Source organism: Schistocerca serialis, unplaced genomic scaffold (genome assembly GCF_023864345.2).
Source record: "Schistocerca serialis cubense isolate TAMUIC-IGC-003099 unplaced genomic scaffold, iqSchSeri2.2 HiC_scaffold_119, whole genome shotgun sequence".
NCBI classification, from domain to species: Eukaryota; Metazoa; Arthropoda; class Insecta; order Orthoptera; family Acrididae; genus Schistocerca; species Schistocerca serialis.
In genome coordinates, this window is record NW_026047392.1 from 80,001 (window position 1) to 87,500 (window position 7,500).

The 7,500-nt window shown below is 59.3% G+C and overlaps 1 pseudogene; it reads right to left on the reverse strand.

The window, feature by feature from the left end:
* Positions 1 to 5,880: 5,880 nt before the first annotated feature.
* LOC126434550 (large subunit ribosomal RNA) overlaps positions 5,881 to 7,500 on the reverse strand; it is a 2,992-nt pseudogene continuing 1,372 nt past the window's right edge.

A 7,500-nucleotide genomic window follows, 5' to 3' on the forward strand; every position in this document is an offset into this window, starting at 1 on the left:
GGACTTCGTCCCCTAAGCTCCCGGTGTTGCTCTAGCCGGAGGCATAGGAGCTTCTCCTGGAGCTTGGCCATGGAGTTCAAGAGACAGATTGGTCGGTACGATTTCGGCACTTCTGGATCCTTGTCATCACCCTTTCGCAGTATAACCACTTCAGCAGTCTTCCACGACTCTGGTACCCGTCCCTGTCGCAAACACTCGTTGTAGAGGTTTGTCAGGTAAGGGCAGATCTCCGCGCATAAGGCTTGAAGAGCCTCTGCAGCGAGACCATCTTGTCCCGTCGCCTTCTTTCGGCGCAATTCGAGAATGGCTATGGTAACTTCACGTTCAGTGAATGGAGCAACTGGCGTCTCATTGGCATACGCCTCATTGAGTTGTCTCCTCATATTCCCCTGTTCCTCATTCTCATCTTCGCTACTATCATCTGGCAACAAGGTGCTCATGAGTAGCTCGGCTGACTCCTGCCAGTCCCTGGTGTGGCTGCCATCATTCTTCCTTAGGGTTGACAGGACCGTCGGTGACCGAACTTTCGATGCGGCAATTCTGTACGGCGTTCCCCAGGGGTCAGCCGCCAGACTGTCACGAACGAAAGACTGCCAACTCTCAATCCGTACCGTGTGCAGCGTCCGCTTAAACACCGCCTTGGCCCGCCTGTACCGCGCAAGCGTGGCCTCACGCATGTGATCGCCTATGCTGCGCTGGTATTGCCGCCGCGCCCTTCTGCATTCGCGTCGGAGACGTTGCAGCTCAGGGTTCCAAGGCGCTTTAGGCGTTTTCCCTGTATGGGCTAACGGGACTGCGCCCGTTGCTGCTGTCTGTATAGCCCTCGTCAGATCCTCTGCAGCTTTATCCACGTCCACAACGCGATCCATTGGCCAATTCGGTATCACTAGATTTCCTCTTAGTCGATCCCAATCAGCCTTGCGCCAGTTGTACTTGACGATGCCGTTCACCTGGTCTTGTGGAGGAGGCTCCCCATCATAGGCTACAGTGAAAGTGATCAGATTGTGATCACTTAGTGTCGTTCCCCGCCATACCTTCCAATTCTCCGCCCGGAGATGTACGTGTGCACTCTTGAGTGTCACATCTATGTTTGAGGTCGCTCCCCGGCGACCTTCAAAAGTTGGTGGGAAGTTTGGTCGGTTCAACACTTCTAGTCCGAGCTCGAGAATTGCTTCAGCGAGTCTCTCACCTCGCCTAGCGGCGCGTCGCGCGCCGAGAGGCGTGATGTCACTGTGCCATAGGGGTGACATGGCGTTTGCGTCCATTGTGCAAATGAGCAAGTCATTGCGATAGAACCCAACCGCCTCTTTTAACTGGTCAATATACGGCCTTTCTCTATGCCTGTACTGAAAGTACATGTTCAGCACGAAAAAGGTGAAATCGCCAGTGTTTATTTCGGCTAACACCATGCATCTGTTGCTAAGGTGCGCCACTTTCACTGCTCTCAGAGATCGATTTAGCACAACGATTGCTGCCATAGGGTGCTCTCCCCCTGCCAGGATCTGAGCTGTATTCGGCATGTACAGGATCTTTCCGTCTTTAGAGTATGGCTCCTGTAGACATAAAATGTCTAAAGACTCCTCCTCCGCTCGGCGTCGCACCTCGCGCATCACCGCTTGCGATCGCGCGCAGTTCAGCTGTCCTATTTTAACCGACACGGGCATTGTGATGTTTCACAGTCCGGTCGGCAACAGGTGAGGCGGCAGCCGGTAAGGAGACGGTTGACGAGAGGTCTTGTCTCCCATAGTCTGTCCGCTGGATTTTACGTTGTGTGAGGATTTTGTAAAATTCACACTCTTTTCCTGGCGTTACGCAATTGCGATTTCGCTTTTTGCACGGAATGCAGACCGGTTGGTTCCCCGCTTTTCGACAATCCTTCCTCATGTGGCCGTTTTCGCCACAGTGCCCGCATGTTATTATACTCGGGTCCTGCTTGCAGAACCTTGCCGAGTGGTTTACATCTTGGCACCGCGTGCAGACAGCCAAGTCTAGGTAGTCATCAACTGGCATGGACTCGAAGCCCATGTACAGTCTTTTCTGCCTAAGAATGGCAACTCTGAGTTTGGGGCTTACTTCCACCACGAGATGTGATGTTTGTTTGCCCTTTGGTCCAGTCCGGAACTTCGGCTTAAACTCCTGGCGGAATTGTGTTTCCGAAAGTCCCCCAAGGTCGTTTTGCTTTCTAGTTAGCTCAACCACAGTTTCATTCTTCATGACGCAAGGTACATGATATATGATTATCTGCGGATTGAGCTTCTTCGGCAGTTCGCATTTCAAAGCTTCTGTCAGTTTGTTATTGGCGAGAAGTTTTTGACGATCAGTCTCAGACGCCACGTCAACGATGAGCGTCGGGCCGTTTGTGGTGACCCGTGAGAACTTCACACCATCCACTTCTGGCTTGACCAGGGAGGTGAACTTTTTTCTCACTTCTGCTCCGCTTTCGTTTGCCTTTGACTTGATGAAGAGCGTAGCCTTCTCAGTCTGGGCTCTTGTTATCATCGCCTGCGTTTTCCGTTCTGTCGAGGGTAGAGCGGCGGCAACTTGTGCAAAGGTCTTTGGCGGCGCCGGGGGCACCGCTTTCGTCCTCGCCAGCTCCTCCTCCAAGGCGTCCACCCTTCCTGTGAGGGCCGACTGCGCCATAGCCCAGTCAAACAACTTTGCTCTCAGTTGTCTCTTGAGGTCACTTAGATTTTTCTCCTCCACCAGTTGCCCCGGTTTTAGAGAGTCGTCTACGAGTTCAAGGACGTCCTCGAGCCGCGTCGCGATAAGCTGTATGGTCGCAAGATCGCTGGGGCTTGCCTTGTATGGGGACTTGCCGTCCTCGACTGGGCCGCTGGGCTCTTGCCCGGCTACCTGCGCCGAGTCCGGCTGCTTGTTCTTCTTCCGCCTCTTCTTCTGTCGAGTCCCGGGCTTGCGCCCTTCGGTTCCCGACATTGGCGTAGAGGCGCGGCTACTGCAGGCACTTTCACTGACTGGGCCGCTGGGCTGCTGCCCGGCTACCTGCGCCAGTTTCCGCGCACTTTTCACCGTTTCCGGCGGTTGAGTCTTCGGCCGTGTGGCCTCCGTCTCTCCCGCCGGGCGAGTCTGGGTGGACGTGCCAGCACCGACTGGGCCGCCGGGCTTCTGCCCAGCTACCTGCGCCAGCTTTGGCCCGCCCGCAGTCTTTCCCGCCGGCGGCGTCGTCGGCCGTGAGGCCTTCGTCTTCGCCTTCGGTTCGGACTTCCCCGTATCGCCATCCCCGACTGGGCCGCTGGGCTCGCGCCCGGCTACCTGCGCCGGTTCCGGCTTATCTCCCTCCTTGGGCGCCGTTCTTGGCGCCGGCTGGCGGGGTGGCGGCATTAGCTCGGTTGCAGCGTCAGCACTCTGCGATCTTTGCCGAAGCACTTTTCGCAGGTGTTTCCTCTGCTTCCTCAGCTTTGCCTTGCGGTCTTTCTCACTGTCACTTTCACTCGTGTCAGCAAGCGTCCGTGACAGCGTCTCGCTAGCGGCAGTCTTAGCGCTCCGCACACGGGGTGTCCGGAACTCCAATTCTGGCGCACTAAGCGCGGGGTCATGGTCTTGTGGTCTAGGGACCTCCGACTGCCCTTGTTTTGGGAGTTCGTCAGTACACGAGGTGTCCGACTCGCTCCCCGAATGGTTGGTGTGTTGACTCCGCGACGGCCCACCAGTTCCGTCGGGACAAAGTTGTTTGAAAGAGTCCATGTGGTTCCCACGAACAGCTAGGGATCTATGTTGTCCATCCAGGCGTCGCCCCGCACACCTGGGTAAGCCTTATACAACAGAGGGTCGGCCGGTCCTCTGAGGTGGCTGACTCATGACTGTTCACAACTCAACAGCCTTGCGCCCCATAGCCGCCAGCTAACGCAGAGGGTGAGGGGTGATTATAGAGATTGTCCTTCTCTTGCCCAGGCGGTTAAGCCAAGACACCGGTCCAAAACACGCACGACGTTCCACTGCGCGCCTCACAGCAGTCGTTGAAGTGCGTATCTCAGTTTACGGCCGTCGCTGGTAGCGCTTGCCAGCTCCGGGCTAGGGCACCCCGGGTTTGCCGAGCCCGTACGGCGACTGCATTAGCCTCCGTCCCTGTGGTCGTGGTCTTAGACCACTCAGGAGCATCCTCCTGTGGCAGCTCCTGGTGACTTCCGCGTTGTGGTGACCGTTGCCGGTCTCCCCTTCGCAGTTGTCCACCAAGGAATCCTCCGATCGAGGCCGAGACGTCGTCCGCGTTGCATTCTCTGAAGGCCAGAGAGCGCTTCGCAGTCAGGCGCCCTTCCCCGCGCGTGGACATCGGCCTGCTTCCACATTAGGTTCTCTGCAGTGAGAGACTTAGTTTCAGCAGGAACGATGACCGCCAGAACTCCCCACTGTGCTTATTGCGCCAACCGCCTGCGCCAACCACAGCCAACATTGCGTATGGCCGGCCGGCGCCGCTTAGTTGTCCGGACGTGGCCTGCCGAGCCGGGCGCAGCAGGGCCAGCGCCCGCCGCCAGCGTGGCCGCGAGAGAAGACCGCCAGTCAGAGACCGACCGCCCATCCCGCGCCAGCCAGCAGCGCGCGCACCGCCCAGCCGACCCGGCCTAGCGCAGCGCATCCGACACGGCAGCGCACCCGTGCGCAGCCCAGCCGGCGGACGAGCCCCGCAGCTACCCCGGCCAACCGCACCGCCGTCCGACATTTGCCGGGCGGAGCATGTGCGAGGCCGGCGCCGCAGCGAGAGCCCACCACCAGCGAGCCGCGCAGGACGCACCACCATGCGCATAAGGCAACTGCCGCGTGCCAACAGCTGTCGACACGCGTCGCTGCCACGCGCACATCCTACGTACGAGCTTGGATACTAGACTCTCGAGTCCGACACCTACAAGCGCTCGCAGTAGGTGGAGGCGCACGAAGGGCGTGACAACCTCCATGTCGGGAGTTAACTCCCGTGGCACTTGTGTCTTGGAGCGATGCATCCCACGTCCGATAAGTCGAGCGCGGTAATACTTCGTTCCTGACGGTGAGGCGTGAAACTCCGTAGCGCACACAGGCAGAGACGGAGGCACGTCCTCGCAGAGAGACACTATACCATTCAGACTTGCGCCCGACAGGTTTGCAGCCTCTGCAGGAGACATACGCAGCATGGCTGATGCATTACGAAATGTCCTTACGGGAAAGCGGCGCCCGCCACACCCCGGCCGGAGCCGGGGCGCAGCAAGCGCCGCTAACGCAAAAGCGGCGCCCGCCGCACCCCGGCCAAGGCCAAGAGCACGGCAAGCGCCGCCAACGTGAAAGCGGCGCCCACCGCACCCCGGCCGGAGCCAAGAGCGCAGCAGACGCCGCCAACGCAAAAGCGGCGCCCGCCGCACCCCGGCCGGAGCCAAGAGCACAGCAAGCGCCGCCACAGCCAAAGCGGCGCCCGCCGCGCCCCGGCCGGAGCCAGAGCACAGCAAGCGCCGCCAACGCAAAAGCGGCACCCGCCACACCCCGGCCAAGGCCAAGAGCACAGCAGGCGCCGCCAAAGCAAAAGCGGCGCCCACCGCACCCCGGCCGGAGCCAAGAGCACAGCAAGCGCCGCCAACGCAAAAGCGGCGCCCGCCGCACCCCGGCCGGAGCCGGAGCACAGCAAGCGCCGCAGAAGCGAGCAAGTGCCATTCGCCAGTGAGCAAGGATACTAGACACAAGTGTCCGACACCTTAGCGCCCACGGCGAGCGGAGTGCGAGACTCGGCTTGGAGAGGCCGGTTGCCCAGTCCCTCTGCGTCTTCGCCTGCACCCCGCACGGGAGTCGCCCTTCTCTCATTGGTTTCACCGGTTGCCCGGCTACTCACATCTTACACCACGGGAAGGTTGAGAGATCGGACATTTAGCCGCCCGTCTTCTACCAGTATTGGTGGACTCCACCACTGGTTAGACAGCATAACGGCCTTCGTAAGATAGTAGATAGGGACAGCGGGAATCTCGTTAATCCATTCATGCGCGTCACTAATTAGATGACGAGGCATTTGGCTACCTTAAGAGAGTCATAGTTACTCCCGCCGTTTACCCGCGCTTGCTTGAATTTCTTCACGTTGACATTCAGAGCACTGGGCAGAAATCACATTGCGTCAACACCCGCTAGGGCCATCGCAATGCTTTGTTTTAATTAGACAGTCGGATTCCCCCAGTCCGTGCCAGTTCTGAGTTGATCGTTGAATGGCGGCCGAAGAGAATCCGCGCACCCGCGCGCCCCCGGAGGAGCACGCTAAGGCGGACGCGGCCTCGCAGCAAGGAAGATCCGTGGGAGGCCAAGGCACGGGACCGAGCTCGGATCCTGCACGCAGGTTGAAGCACCGGGGCGCGAACGCCGCGCAGGCGCGCGCATCCTGCACCGCCGGCCAGCACGAGGCCGACCAACGGCGAGAGCAGACCACGCCCGCGCTAAACGCCCGCACTTACCGGCACCCCTACGGCACTCACCTCGCCCAGGCCCGGCACGTTAGCGCTGACCCACTTCCCGACCAAGCCCGACACGCCCCGATCCTCAGAGCCAATCCTTATCCCGAAGTTACGGATCCAATTTGCCGACTTCCCTTACCTACATTATTCTATCGACTAGAGGCTCTTCACCTTGGAGACCTGCTGCGGATATGGGTACGAACCGGCGCGACACCTCCACGTGGCCCTCTCCCGGATTTTCAAGGTCCGAGGGGAAGATCGGGACACCGCCGCAACTGCGGTGCTCTTCGCGTTCCAAACCCTATCTCCCTGCTAGAGGATTCCAGGGAACTCGAACGCTCATGCAGAAAAGAAAACTCTTCCCCGATCTCCCGACGGCGTCTCCGGGTCCTTTTGGGTTACCCCGACGAGCATCTCTAAAAGAGGGGCCCGACTTGTATCGGTTCCGCTGCCGGGTTCCGGAATAGGAACCGGATTCCCTTTCGCCCAACGGGGGCCAGCACAAAGCGCATCATGCTATGACGGCCCCCATCAACATCGGATTTCTCCTAGGGCTTAGGATCGACTGACTCGTGTGCAACGGCTGTTCACACGAAACCCTTCTCCGCGTCAGCCCTCCAGGGCCTCGCTGGAGTATTTGCTACTACCACCAAGATCTGCACCGACGGCGGCTCCAGGCAGGCTCACGCCCAGACCCTTCTGCGCCCACCGCCGCGACCCTCCTACTCGTCAGGGCTTCGCGGCCGGCCGCAAGGACCGGCCATGACTGCCAGACTGACGGCCGAGTATAGGCACGACGCTTCAGCGCCATCCATTTTCAGGGCTAGTTGCTTCGGCAGGTGAGTTGTTACACACTCCTTAGCGGATTCCGACTTCCATGGCCACCGTCCTGCTGTCTTAAGCAACCAACGCCTTTCATGGTTTCCCATGAGCGTCGATTCGGGCGCCTTAACTCGGCGTTTGGTTCATCCCACAGCGCCAGTTCTGCTTACCAAAAGTGGCCCACTTGGCACTCCGATCCGAGTCGTTTGCTCGCGGCTTCAGCATATCAAGCAAGCCGGAGATCTCACCCATTTAAAGTTTGAGA